The 14,067-nt window shown below is 40.3% G+C and overlaps 1 protein-coding gene across 2 annotated transcripts in view; it reads left to right on the forward strand.

Annotated features, from left to right (window-relative positions):
- The window catches only part of LOC139376908 (ligand-dependent corepressor-like), a 65,218-nt gene that overhangs the window by 556 nt on the left and 50,595 nt on the right, over positions 1–14,067 (forward strand). The window lies entirely within an intron of this gene.

Genomic DNA, 14,067 nt, shown 5'->3' on the forward strand with positions numbered 1-14,067 from the left:
TTGGGGGAGGGCGATGCTCGGGGGTCAACGAGCTTTCTTCCAAATCAGCTTTCGGTAGCGCGCATTGCTACAATGAGGAAGTAAGGGTAGACCCTCTGATAGGGTGGAATTTGCTCCTTGGAAACAAAGCCAATCAGGCAGCACTTTTTGGCTCTACTAAATTCTTATTTCCTGCATTGTTTGTCAACATTATGTGCATTCTACTCTGCTAGTCTGAAACTGACTTGCAACACCTCTTGATCAGTGTGTTCTTGCTCCAATAAGTGGGATTAGTTGTTTTGGCATTGAATCAACCTTACCTGTAATTACCTACTAATCTGGGGTGTATTCATTATGCAGATTCTATTGCAAAACGTTTCTTTAACATTAGCAAACGGAAGGAAACTGGGAGGGGCCTGCATTTGTCCAAAATAAACTTGTTTTACTTGTTTGGACTAATGATTACACCTCGGGTTACTATTAGAATTCCCTAAACTTTGTGTGTGTTCTGTGGAAATACCCAGGCCCAATTTCTCAGTGACACTCACCTATTTACAGAAGGAGTTAAACATACTGGCCAAGGAATTGCAACAATTTGTACCTCTACTTGGGAAGTGGGTCAAATGTTGTTTGTTTTTGTTTTGTTTCACACTCTGCTGTTCTTGTACAGTGCATTTGGCCAAGCTGGAGTTCAGCATGCACGAAACGGGATAAAATATCTTGAACATAATAACATGTGCAGCTTTTATGTAATGCTTTGGGGGGGTGCAGGTAGGTTACCTCTTCTGTTTCTCTTCTGTTTAAAAAACAACATTTATCCTTGTCTCGTCACATGCTTACTGAAGACCACCCAGATCTCAGTTGTCTACTTAAAGCTTCAATATATAACTTTTTGGGCGACCTGTCCAAATTCATATAGAAATATTAGTTATAGATCTGTCATTCTCATTCAAATGAAGTCTAAGAAGCGGTTGGTCTGTTTTTATGTGCACTACTAGTTCTATGCTTCCTGTTAAGTTTAGTTTTTTACGTTCTGTACACAACCAAAAATGTTGTATTTTCAGCTGATGGAAAATGTATTTCACAGCAGTTTAGATGGTACAATGATTCTCTACACTGTGCTTGCTTGTTTTGTCACACAAACTGAAATTAGGTGACCTATTCTAATTTTAGCAACCATAAAATGGTGGAGCGATTTCTGTGTAGTGCATCTTTCATGCAGTGAAAAGGAAAGAGGGGGAGGGGGTGAAAGAGAAACCTAAACAAAGGTACATCTCTCTGTCCATTGCTCCAGGCCAAGTCAGCCCCTATGGTCAGCCTTCCATCCTTGACTCACAACTTTCCTGTTGTTCCCCTGCTGCAATGCTACAGTATGGAGGCCTGGGGAGCAGACATCATAACATCCCCTATTATTACCTGAAGTCAAGACAACACAATGTTTTTGGTGGAGGAACAAGAGTAGCACCACCGCCCTGCTCAAACTGAAATTTACATTTTGTTCCTTGTTGTGTGTTTTCATGTGAACACTAATGCAGAGGAGAGTGATTGTCCAATAGAACAGCAGAACTATTATGTCTCTGTGTCCACCAGCCTCTGTATGCAAAGTGTGTCTTCACTGTACATGAATCCTCTGTCTTGTTTGGCAATGTTTTGCATTCCAAATGGTTTGGAATAGCCTAACAAGAACCATGAATGCCAGTGAAACATGGCAGTCCAATACAGATTCTATGGTGGAGTGGGGGTCATACCAATTTCAGATGGAACCTGAACTGACTTATTTTACTGCTGGGAGCGGGGTAACACATTGCTGTGAATTAGGCTAGATGTGGCACTCACTTAGGCTAGTTCAAATCACTCTTCACTGCACCACCCCAACCCAGAGCTGTAGTGGTCGAGGCAGGTAGCCTAGCTCTAAAATCCCACCAGTATTGGGTTGTAGCCTAGTTCTCTATCTGTGTTAATTTTGAGGGTTCTGGGTTATAGTGCAGTGCTTATTTAGTCTCTCCTTGTTACAGACGGGGTCGAAAGGTTTCCTCAAAGCAACAGTCTCGTAGTACCAACATGTAGCTTTCAGCTGAAGCCATGGCTAGTCCTAATTCTTTAGGATTCCCTTTTGAAGAGGAGTGTATTATGGCTAGGGGCTTCAGGGCTAGGTGGAGAACCCCACCCTGCCTAAATAATAGTAGGGGAAACACCGTTGTGGCGTCTCCAAACAAAGTCATGGCTGGCGGTTAGAAACATTTAGTGGATGTGCTTCTCTGAGCCTGTTCTGAGAGGTAGACTAGCGTAGCTCCTTCATCCTAATGACGTTGGTTATTTTCTACAGAAGCCCTTGGTGTGGCCCGGGTCTGTGTTATTACACAGGGATGTGCTTAGACAAACAGTGCACAGGCTCTACATATTTACATGAGTGAAAATGTGTTCCATTTGACAGTAGATAATAGTTGACAACACAACGGCTATACAGTTTATCTTTATGTCTTTAATACACTGCTTATATCAGTACTTCATCCATAGTTATGTAGCCAAGCGCAATTGGCAGAATTCTTTAGAATTCCCACTATAACTAGGCCTACATAAAAAGCCATTTCTGGAACAGACAAAGCCTTCAGCACACATCCCTGCTAAAGCATTTTCTTAATGGAAGGCAGAATTCCCCCAGCTTACCCACCAAACCATTCTTATTAGAACAATTCTATTTCAAAGGAAAGGGAATGATGCACTTTTCATCTCTTTACAGGTATCCTACATTGTATGTTGTTGGGCTGTTTTGTGTCATTTAGCACCGGTGGATTCAACCGGGGGTCCTCTAGGTATCTGCAAAAATATATTTTGCAAAAAAAAGTTACTCACTGGAGTATCTGACCGAGGCTTTGAAAAAGCAAATGTGAATTAGCTATCAGTTTGGCAAGTGCCTCTGGCTGCTGGTAAGCTTTCTTGACTTGAACATTTTTGTTTTTGACAACACATGGCTGACCTTTTGTTTAACTGCTCTGTTCTTAGTGAAAATGTGTTTGGTGTTTTCTAGCTAATAGGCGATGTTAGAGTTTACACTTCCTCTTCCAATTTATAATGTGGGGAGTTTCATTATTTTGACCGATCTCCCAAATCGATTCATTTTTAAATGTTGATTACTTCTTGCCGTCATTCTCTTGATGATAAGACAAAGTGTTTGCAGGGCTCAACATTAATGCTTGTCTGGGACAGGTTAAAAAACAACAACAAAAAACATGTTGGACAAGAATATACATTTCAAATCAAATGACATTTATTTTATAAAGCCCCTTTTACATCAGCAGATGCCACAAAGTGCTATATGGAAACCCAGCCTAAACATCAAGCAATGCAGATGTGGAAGCGTGTGGCTAGGGAAAAACCCCTAGGAAGAAACTTAGAGGAACCAGGCTCTGGGGGTTGGCCAGTCCTCTTCTGGCTGTGCCTAGTGGAGATTTAGAGTACGTGGACATTAAGGCCAGATTGTTCATCAAGACTTTGAATATCAAACAATTACTCCGATCAGAATTGGATCTAAGGCCAACACTGGAATATTATTCAAATACATTTCAGAAAAATAAATACAATTTAAAAAGACTCAGTGTAGGTAGTATGCATATTGGATACAGCCTCATGTCAGCATCGGTTTGGACATGAGGGAGGCGCCAGAAAATGTAGCCAAACTTTGAGGAGACTTAATTACATAAATATAGGCTAAATGCCAGTCATGTTTGACAAATTATAATGAAGGGTAATTCATTTCCAAAGGCTTGATTCTGTCGACATACTCATACATGGCTTGTTTAGGTCAAATGGTTACAAGACTTGAGATAGAAGGCCTGTTGTCCGCCGCACATCACCCACCTTGAATCTGAGCAGAGGCGCTCAAGATTTTGAAATTATTTAACCATGAACTTAATTGTTTAAAACATGGACATTTTGTCATTTTTATGAAGCATGTCTTACCTTGTTTCAAAGTAGCCTAGCCAAAATACAAGGGAATTATTTTAGAAACACTTAATGTTATTGAAACCAGCATTTTTCTCATTCTATTGGTTTTCAAACCAATATTATTGCATTGTCCAGCAGCCAAAGGTGTAATCATAGTCATTATTAGTAACCCAAGCTAGGTGATGCATCTTTTCCTTCATTTCTAATGGATATGCAGGGAACTTTTTGACAACCGTCTTTTCATACTTTATTGCATCATGGAACATTTGCATTAATTAACAGGCATTTGCGCATTGTTGAGCTTATAATATGAAGAAATCCAACGTTATCAACATTTGAAGGTAAGCGGGACAGTCCCAGAACTGACCCAGTCTGTTTTGAACCATAGACAAAATAGAAATGTCTCTTCGTCCCTGGGAAGATCAACAGAAAACACTCATTTTGAGCCCTGGAGGGAATTACTTTATAAAGACCAAGTATTTGGTTGTAATTGTAATGTTGCAATATTTTATAGGCTAGGAAGGGTGGCCAACCATCCTCCAGGAGAGCCTTAAAGGGGCAGTGGTGTATTTTGAGACAGGCTTTTATTTTGTAAAGTGGTTCCTTGCATCAGCCAACAATGATATACATACAGTGCCTTGCGAAAGTATTCGGCCCCCTTGAACTTTGCAACCTTTTGCCCCATTTCAGGCTTCAAACATAAATATATAAAACTGTATTTTTTTGTGAAGAATCAACAACAAGTGGGACACAATCATGAAGTGGAACGACATTTATTGGATATTTCAAACTTTTTTAACAAATCAAACGATTAACGCTGTAAGTCGCTTGGGGTATGTCTATCAGTTTTGCACATCGAGAGACTGAAATGTTTTCCCATTCCTCCTTGCAAAACAGCTCGAGCTCAGTGAGGTTGGATGGAGAGCATTTGTGAACAGCAGTTTTCAGTTCTTTCCACAGATTCTCGATTGGATTCAGGTCTGGTCTTTGACTTGGCCATTCTAACACTGGATATGTTTATTTTTGAACCATTCCATTGTAGATTTTGCTTTATGTTTTGGATCATTGTCTTGTTGGAAGACAAATCTCCGTCCCAGTCTCAGGTCTTTTGCAGACTCCATCAGGTTTTCTTCCAGAATGGTCCTGTATTTGGCTCCATCCATCTTCCCATCAATTTTAACAATCTTCCCTGTCCCTGCTGAAGAAAAGCAGGCCCAAACCATGATGGTGCCACCACCATGTTTGACAGTGGGGATGGTGTGTTCAGGGTGATGAGCTGTGTTGCTTTTACGCCAAACATAACGTTTTGCATTGTTGCCAAAAAGTTCAATTTTGGTTTCATCTGACCAGAGCACCTTTTTCCACATGTTTGGTGTGTCTCCCAGGTGGCTTGTGGCAAACTTTAAACAACACTTTTTATGGATATCTTTAAGAAATGGCTTTCTTCTTGCCACTCTTCCATAAAGGCCAGATTTGTGCAATATACGACTGATTGTTGTCCTATGGACAGAGTCTCCCACCTCAGCTGTAGATCTCTGCAGTTCATCCAGAGTGATCATGGGCCTCTTGGCTGCATCTCTGATCAGTCTTCTCCTTGTATGAGCTGAAAGTTTAGAGGGACGGCCAGGTCTTGGTAGATTTGCAGTGGTCTGATACTCCTTCCATTTCAATATTATCGCTTGCACAGTGCTCCTTGGGATGTTTAAAGCTTGGGAAATCTTTTTGTATCCAAATCCGGCTTTAAACTTCTTCACAACAGTATCTCGGACCTGCCTGGTGTGTTCCTTGTTCTTCATGATGCTCTCTGCGCTTTTAACGGACCTCTGAGACTATCACAGTGCAGGTGCATTTATACAGAGACTTGATTACACACAGGTGGATTGTATTTATCATCATTAGTCATTTAGGTCAACATTGGATCATTCAGAGATCCTCACTGAACTTCTGGAGAGAGTTTGCTGCACTGAAAGTAAAGGGGCTGAATAATTTTGCACGCCCAATTTTTCAGTTTTTGATTTGTTAAAAAAGTTTGAAATATCCAATAAATGTCGTTCCACTTCATGATTGTGTCCCACTTGTTGTTGATTCTTCCCCAAAAAATACAGTTTTATATCTTTATGTTTGAAGCCTGAAATGTGGCAAAAGGTCGCAAAGTTCAAGGGGGCCGAATACTTTCGCAAGGCACTGTATCTTTAAAAAACATTTTTGTATATACACACAAGTGAGTTGAGCATTTGTCAAAGCATCTGACCTACTTGTCCAAAGGACAAGTGGCCAAAAAAAAAAGAAAAAGGTCAAGCCTTGATGTGAAAGCTATTTTCTAATGTACGTTGTTGGTCGAAGACCCCTTTTATTTAGCACATCTATGTTTGGGATTAAATGAATAATTTTTTTCCTAGCATAGATTAAACCATGTCTTCTAATTGGTAGACTAATAATCTTGATTTGGTGCATGGCCTCATTGTAACGACCGTAGGCTATGCCATAGGTCAGGTAGTCTTTACAGAGAGATGCACCAAAACACCAACATACTTTATCACATGGCCTTTTAATTGGTTTTACATAGAGACGTACATATGTGCATAGGCTTTAGTCTCTGTAGGTTATTTTAAGAGCAGCATTACACTATTGGACTGTTAGGTCACATTAGGTTTAGGATGGATTAGTTGAGCGTGTATTTGTTTCCCCTCCCAGAATGCTGTAACCCTGGCCATTTTCAATACTGTTACTGACGCATTACGGTGCATAGGTAACGACTCATTGATTTTGACACCTATTGTTCCATCTCTACAGGACAGCACCCTATAAGATATGTTGAATGTCCTGTAGAATTTGGCTGACCCCATTTTAGTCGACTGGTTAATGGTTTGGTCGACTGGGATTTATTTTAGAGCAATCACACATTTATTTTTCTTTGGTGCACAAGACACCTGTCTGATTGGCGCCTGTCTTAGTGGTGTAATCCGTTGTAGAGGCCACGGGGATGGCACAGTCCACTGTAGGACGTGATACTTAAATTGTATATGATTATATTATGTACAAAATAATACTGCAACAGTAATAAATCATTATTTTATAACATGCGCTTTCTCCCACTTTGGATTCTGGTCGCTGTCGCTGTCCGCGGTTCTGAAATAGTCTTCAGTACGCTGTAGAATTTGCGCCTTTCCCTATGTTGCTATGTGCATAATAGCAAAGTTAAGCAGCATATTGGGAGAACAATGTGGTGGAGGCAGCAGAAACAGCCCTTACCTTAGCCTAATTCTCTAACAAAATTGACTAGAGCGGAAACCCCAACTTAATTGGGTCTATAATCAATAGCCTAACTGTTAAATGTGCCTGGCTTTATAAATCATATATATATATATATATATATATATATATCTATATCTCTCTATCTATCTCTGCAGAAATAAGACATCCTGCTTCTGTTGCCTGTTTGTTTTAATAGCCTACTGATTTTGTGTAATCTAACAGCACCTGTTTGTCACATAAAATGCACACAACTCTCGCTCCTATATCTTTCTTTTTCTTGATCTCATTTTGATTAAAATTATGATCATCACTATAAGAATAAGTAATGTCATTATTGGGCTTAGTATAGAAACTTTGTGTAACCACCGTCGAGCTGTATGACTAAGAGCGTTTAGTCTTAATACCCTAACTTAGGCCTATATTTCTATATTGAGATATATTTCTACATTGATTTCATTCATTCATTCATGCTGTCACACAGCATACAAGACATTCATGATTTGAAATGCAATCAAGCATTTTAGTTTTAAAATTACTTTTAATATTTAGCCTAAACAACAGTAAATAAACCAGATTTCACAAATGCATGTGACTGTTTTTAATCTCATTTTTATTCTCATTGGAGCAGAGTACACTTATTTATGGAGAGTTCTTTACTGTTCCAAATGGTCAGAAAAAATTATATTGTAATCTTATAGTAACTGTTTGGCCCACATAATACTCATACAATCCTTGCTCTGATAAACCACCTTTTTCTTGATCTCTAGTAGTTTCTACAACTAAGTCAAATTTCTTCCACAGATCTATCTTCCCCTTTCCCTCCTGAGCAACCAGTAAACATTTGCCTGTTTTCAAGTGTATTTTTCATGTCCTCTGCATCCATTTTGCTGTCAACATTGCTGTGATCGGAGTTTGTTATAACCAATTTGTTGATGTGATTATGATAGGCCATATTGATCATATGCATGCAATGCTTATGTTTTCCGCAAAGAGAGCAAGGGTTGAGGGGAATGTTTTTCGTAAACACATTTGGGATTTCTGGTAACAGAACTTTTCAGTCGAACAAGAAAGAAACTATATGACTGAAATTAAGTTGCAGCTTCAGCACAGACAGCGCAACAAATACAATTCCATATACAGATAAATAGTTAAGCAGTTAGATTGAACAACTCCTTTGTAAGAAGTGTTTTTGAAATTAAACATGTATGGAAACAAGTGAATTAACACTCCTCAGTTAGCAGGCTCAAGCAAGCTGAAACCCACATGGTAGCAAAAACTAACTAGCAGAAATTGTTAGAAATTATTTTAACACACTTAGGCTGCTATTTACTAGTTAACAAAAAATCATGAATGTCATATATTCACCCCACCCAGTATTGTAATCAAAACTTACCATAAAGCAGGTAGTCCTTGGCTCAGACAGTGTAGTAGTGTGGGCTCAATAGCATCTCATTAGTGAGCAAGATCTTGAGAATCAGCTGTACATGTGATGGAAGAATGCACTCTGCATGCAGAGGGTTGCAATTCCATTGAATTGGGAAAAGTTTAACAAATATGCCACAAGATCTAGAATTGCCTTACGTGTATCCCACAAAAAAGTTCACTGTTATAAGCTAACTTTTTTGATGAATTTAAGCAATATTCCTGGGCTTAACTTCCCATGGAGAATGGAAAATGGAAAATGGAAATTTACAGAAACGTTTCCGACCCTTTGCAACCCTAGTCTTAATTATTTTTATCAAATAGTGTGCTTAAAGCATCAGACAAGCTCAGTGCATATGTAGTGGATTTTATTCAAACACATAGGGTGTGTTTGTCTGTATATAGAAAAATACTGTCAACCAATTTTGTTGTCTGACATCCCTAATAAATATGAATGTTTAGGCTAATACATGTGTATTAGCTACACGATTAGGCTATTTTCGGGTCAGAGAAATATAGCATAGGCTAGCCCTGTGTACTTGGCTATAGTCTGCTCTGATTCTGATGCCTTAAGCCTTGGTCTAGCATTTCCTTTGTGCTGTGCAGTGGAGGCTCCTCAGAGGAAGGCGAGGACCATCCTCCTCAGTGAATTTCTTAATTAAAATAGTAAAACATTTAAAAAAGGGATCCTTTTTAGATAAAAACTATACTAAATATAATCACGTCACCAAATAACTGATTAAAACACACTTTTGCAAAGAAGCTCTACAGTAGCCTCAACAACACTCTGTTGTAGGGTAGCACCATGGTGTTGTCGGAGGACAGCTAGCATCCGTCCTCCTCTGGGGTACATTGACTTTAAAACATAGAAGGCTCATGTTTCTCACCCCCTTCCATAGACTTGCACAGTAATTATGACAACTTCCAGAGGACGTCCTCCAGCCTCTTGCCGCATGGACTGACATGTTGTCCACCCAATTAAAGGATCAGGTAATTAATCTAGTACTGAAAGCATAAACTACAGCTAGCTAACTAGCTAGCACTGCAGTGCACACAACATGGTGAGTAGTTGACTCAAAGAGAGAGAGAAACAATAATTTTGAACAAATTCATTTCTTCCAAAATGAAGAAGCAAGATAAAGAGAATTTGTATTTCTTTCAGTTTCATTTACTTAGCTAGAAAATGCAGATAGCTAGTTTAGCCTATTTAAACACCCTGCTCTAACACAGATTCCTATGTTAGCTTGCTGGCCATGACTTTCCAACACGGCACTGGAACTCTTCCAAGTCAAGGGAAGCTTTTGTTATTACTAATTTATTGCCACCAGGCCCGTTGGTCTAACTTCTTACTGACTGTACACTAACATAACTGCACGATTGTAGCGGGTTTACTTAAGCAATAAGGCCCGAGGAGGTGAGATATATGTCCAATATACAACGGCTGATGTTATGCGCGACGCCACGCCGAGTGTCTGGATACAGACCTTGGCCGTGGTATATTCGCCATATACCACAAACCCCAAAGGTGCCTTTATTGATGTTATAAACTGGTTACCAACGTAATTAGAACAGTAAAACTAAATGTTTTGTCATACCTGTGGTATACCGTCTGATATACCATGACTTTCAGCCAATCAGAATTCAGGGCTCAAACCACCCAGTTTATAATAATGCGTTAGTTCTATTAGCTATGTTGACTATGATGTTACTTTAGCTGATATGGTGACAACGATGTAGGCTGTGTGTAGCAGTGATATGGTTTGGCTTGGAAAGGTTTTTTCAGCCGGTCACATACAGCTGATGTGTTGTGCCTTGAAGTCCACAATCGAAGGGAAGAGAAGGAATACAATGTGGCTGTTATGAATGTGAACTGTGTTTACGTGATCAGGGGTGTATTCATTCCGCCGCTTCTGTTTACTCTTCTTAAATGGAAGCAAACGGAGCAAAATGAGGATAAACATACCTGAATTTGTTCTATATAAACTCTTGTTTGCAACTGTTGGACTAATGATTACACCCTATATCAGCTAGATGTAGGCAAGAGTGTGCAAGGCGGTATTGAATGTCAATGTCTGTCACCTCATCATTTGTCTTTCGACCTGTGTGCACCTACGCTGTAAACTTTTTCATTCATAGGCTAGGTCGTAGCAACCTCATGAAAGTTTGAGTATCGTATGTTACATTGAACTGGGTGAATGGCATATGAATGACAGTCATTCAACATGCTGTAATAGAAATAAGACAATGCTCATGAAGGGAAGTGTCACTGACCACCACTGGTGCTGTGTGTGTGTGTGTGTGTGTGTGTGTGCAAGATCAGCCTCACTGCTACATGTGATCATATGATGACGCTTACATCATATTATAAACATGTACTTCTGTTTAAGCCTTAAAATACCTTTTAAACAGATTTATTGTTGTGATGACCGGCCCCAGACCCTAACTTGTGTTTTAGTTATGCTGATTCCTTTCTGCGGATCTACGCTGAAGGAGAGACGCTCCCCGATTAGGGGAGATCACCTCTGTGATGCTCCCTGTGAAGGCTGCTTAGAGGAGACTAAATGTCAGACATAGCCCTATACTGTCTGGAGTAGAGAACAGTGATTGGGAGAGAGGGAGCATGGTACACTGCCCCTAACCGAGAGGAGAGGAAGTACCTTGATGATGAAATGTTTGCATACTATTAACATTTGGAGAGAGAGAGAGACGTGCCTCTGTGCATGACGTTGTTACATTTTTTCCCAGCTCAAACTGTGGTGTAAGAAGGTCTTAGAGCCTTAATATCACTGCTTAGAAATTGCCAGAATTTTGAAGAAGGCTTGGAGCGTGCCCTCAAAGTCCCTTATTTTTCTTTAATGAATAGGATTTTGATTCACATAGGCTACTGAATCAATTGACTTAAAATAGAAGTGACTCTAGTCCTGCTATAGCTGCTGTGTCAGATATGTAGGCTGTTTTCTTTTGATGAGTCCGTCATCTCTTTTCACTCTTCCCCCATCATAAACGTCAGAGCTGACCCATGCACGCACACTCACAGGAATATAACGGTCCACTATCATCAGTCGGATTTGATTTTCCTGTCAACTCAGCAAGAAACTCTCAAACGTCCTTATCTACATACATACATGCATACAGTGGGGAGAACAAGTATATGATACACTGCCGATTTTGCAGGTTTTCCTACTTACAAAGTATGTAGAGGTCTGTCATTTTTATCATAGGTACACTTCAACTGTGAGACACGGAATCTAAAACAAAAATCCAGATAATCACATTGTATGATTAAGTAACTAATTTTCATTTTATTGTATGACAAGTATTTGATACATCAGAAAAGCAGAACTTCCTTTTTGGTACAGAAACCTTTGTTTGCAATTACAGAGATCATGCGTTTCCTGTAGTTCTTGACCAGGTTTGCACACACTGCAGCAGGGATTTTGGCCCACTCCTCCATACAGACCATCTCCAGATCCTTCAGGTTTCGGGGCTGTCGCTGTGCAATACAGACTTTCAGCTCCCTCCAAAGATGTTCTATTGGGTTCAGGTCCGGAGACTGGCTTGGCCACTCCAGGACCTTGAGATGCTTCTTACGGAGCCACTCTTTAGTTGCCCTGGCTGTGTGTTTTGGGTCGTTGTCATTCTGGAAGACCCAGCCACGACCCATCTTCAATGCTCTTACTGAGGGAAGGAGATTGATAGCCAAGATCTCGCGATACATGGCCCCATCCATCCTCCTCTCAATATGGTGCAGTCGTCCTGTCCCCTTTGCAGAAAAGCATCCCCAAAGAATGATGTTTCCACCTCCATGCTTCACGGTTGGGATGGGGTTCTTGGGGTAGTACTCATCCTTCTTCTTCCTCCAAACACGGCGAGTGGAGTTTAGACCAAAAATCTCTATTTGTCTCATCAGACCACATGACCTTCTCCCATTCCTCCTCGGGATCATCCACATGGTCATTGGCAAACTTCAGATGGGCCTGGACATGCGCTGGCTTGAGCAGGGGGACCTTGCGTGCGCTGCAGAATTTTAATCCATGACGGCGTAGTGTGTTAATAATGGTTTTCTTTGAGACTGTGGTCCCAGCTCTCTTCAGGTCATTGACCAGGTCCTGCCGTGTAGTTCTGGGCTGATCCCTCACCTTCCTCATGATCATTGATGCCCCACGAGGTGAGATCTTGCATGGAGCCCCAGACCGAGGGTGATTGACCGTCATCTTGAACTTCTTCCATTTTCTAATAATTGCGCCAACAGTTGTTGCCTTCTCACCAAGCTGCTTGCCTATTGTCCTGTCGCCCATCCCAGCCTTGTGCAGGTGTACAATTTTATCCCTGATGTCCTTACACAGCTCTCTAGTCTTGGCCATTGTGGAGAGGTTGGAGTCTGTTTGAGTGTGTGGACAGGTGTATTTTATACAGATAACGAGTGGAGAACAGCTTCTTAAAGAAAAACTAACAGGTCTGTGAGAGCCGGAATTCTTACTGGTTGGTAGGTGATCAAATGCTTATGTCATGCAATAAAATGCTAATAAATTACTTACAAAACCTACAAAGTGATTTTCTGGATTTTTGTTTTAGATTCCGTCTCTCACAGTTGAAGTGTAACTATGATAAAAATTACAGACCTCTACATGCTTTGTAAGTAGGAAACACTGCCCATTTTGCAGGTTATCAAATACTTGTTCTCCCCACTGTAAATACATGCTTGCATGCATGCATACATACATACAGTTGAAGTCGGAAGTTTACATACACTTAGTCATTAACTTGTTTTTCAATCACTCCACATATTTCTTGTTGGCAAACTATAGTTTTGACAAGTCGGTTAGGACATCTACTATGTGCATGACAAGTAATTTTTCCAACAATTGTTTACAGACAGATTGTTTCACTTATAATTCACTGTATCACAATTCCAGTGGGTCAGAAGTTTACATACACTAAGTGGACTGTGCCTTTTACACAGCTTGGAAAATTCCAGAAAATGATGTCATGGCTTTAGAAGCTTCTGATAGGCTAATTGACATCATTTGAGTCAATTTGAGGTGTTCCTGTGGATTTATTTCAAGGCCTACCTTCAAACTCAGTGTCTCTTTGCTTGACATTGGAAAATCAAAAGAAATCAGCCAAGACCTCAGCAAAATAATTGTAGACCTCCACAAGTCTGGTTTATCCTTGGGAGCAATTTCCAAATGCCTGAAGGTACCACGTTCATCGGTACAAACAATAGTACGCAAGTATAAACACCATGGGACCACATAGCCGTCATACCGCTCAGAAAGGAGACGCGTTCTGTCTCCTAGAGATTAACGTACTTGGGTGAGAAAAGTGCACATCAATCCCAGAACAACAGCAAAGGACCTTGTGAAGATACTTTTATACCGGTTTCCTCAAGCATCTATATCCACAGTAAAACAAGTCCTATATCGACAACCTGAAAGGTCGCTCAGTAAGGAAGAAGCCACTGCT

The sequence above is a fragment of the Oncorhynchus clarkii genome, chromosome 20 (genome assembly GCF_045791955.1).
Source record: "Oncorhynchus clarkii lewisi isolate Uvic-CL-2024 chromosome 20, UVic_Ocla_1.0, whole genome shotgun sequence".
Classification (NCBI taxonomy): domain Eukaryota; kingdom Metazoa; phylum Chordata; class Actinopteri; order Salmoniformes; family Salmonidae; genus Oncorhynchus; species Oncorhynchus clarkii.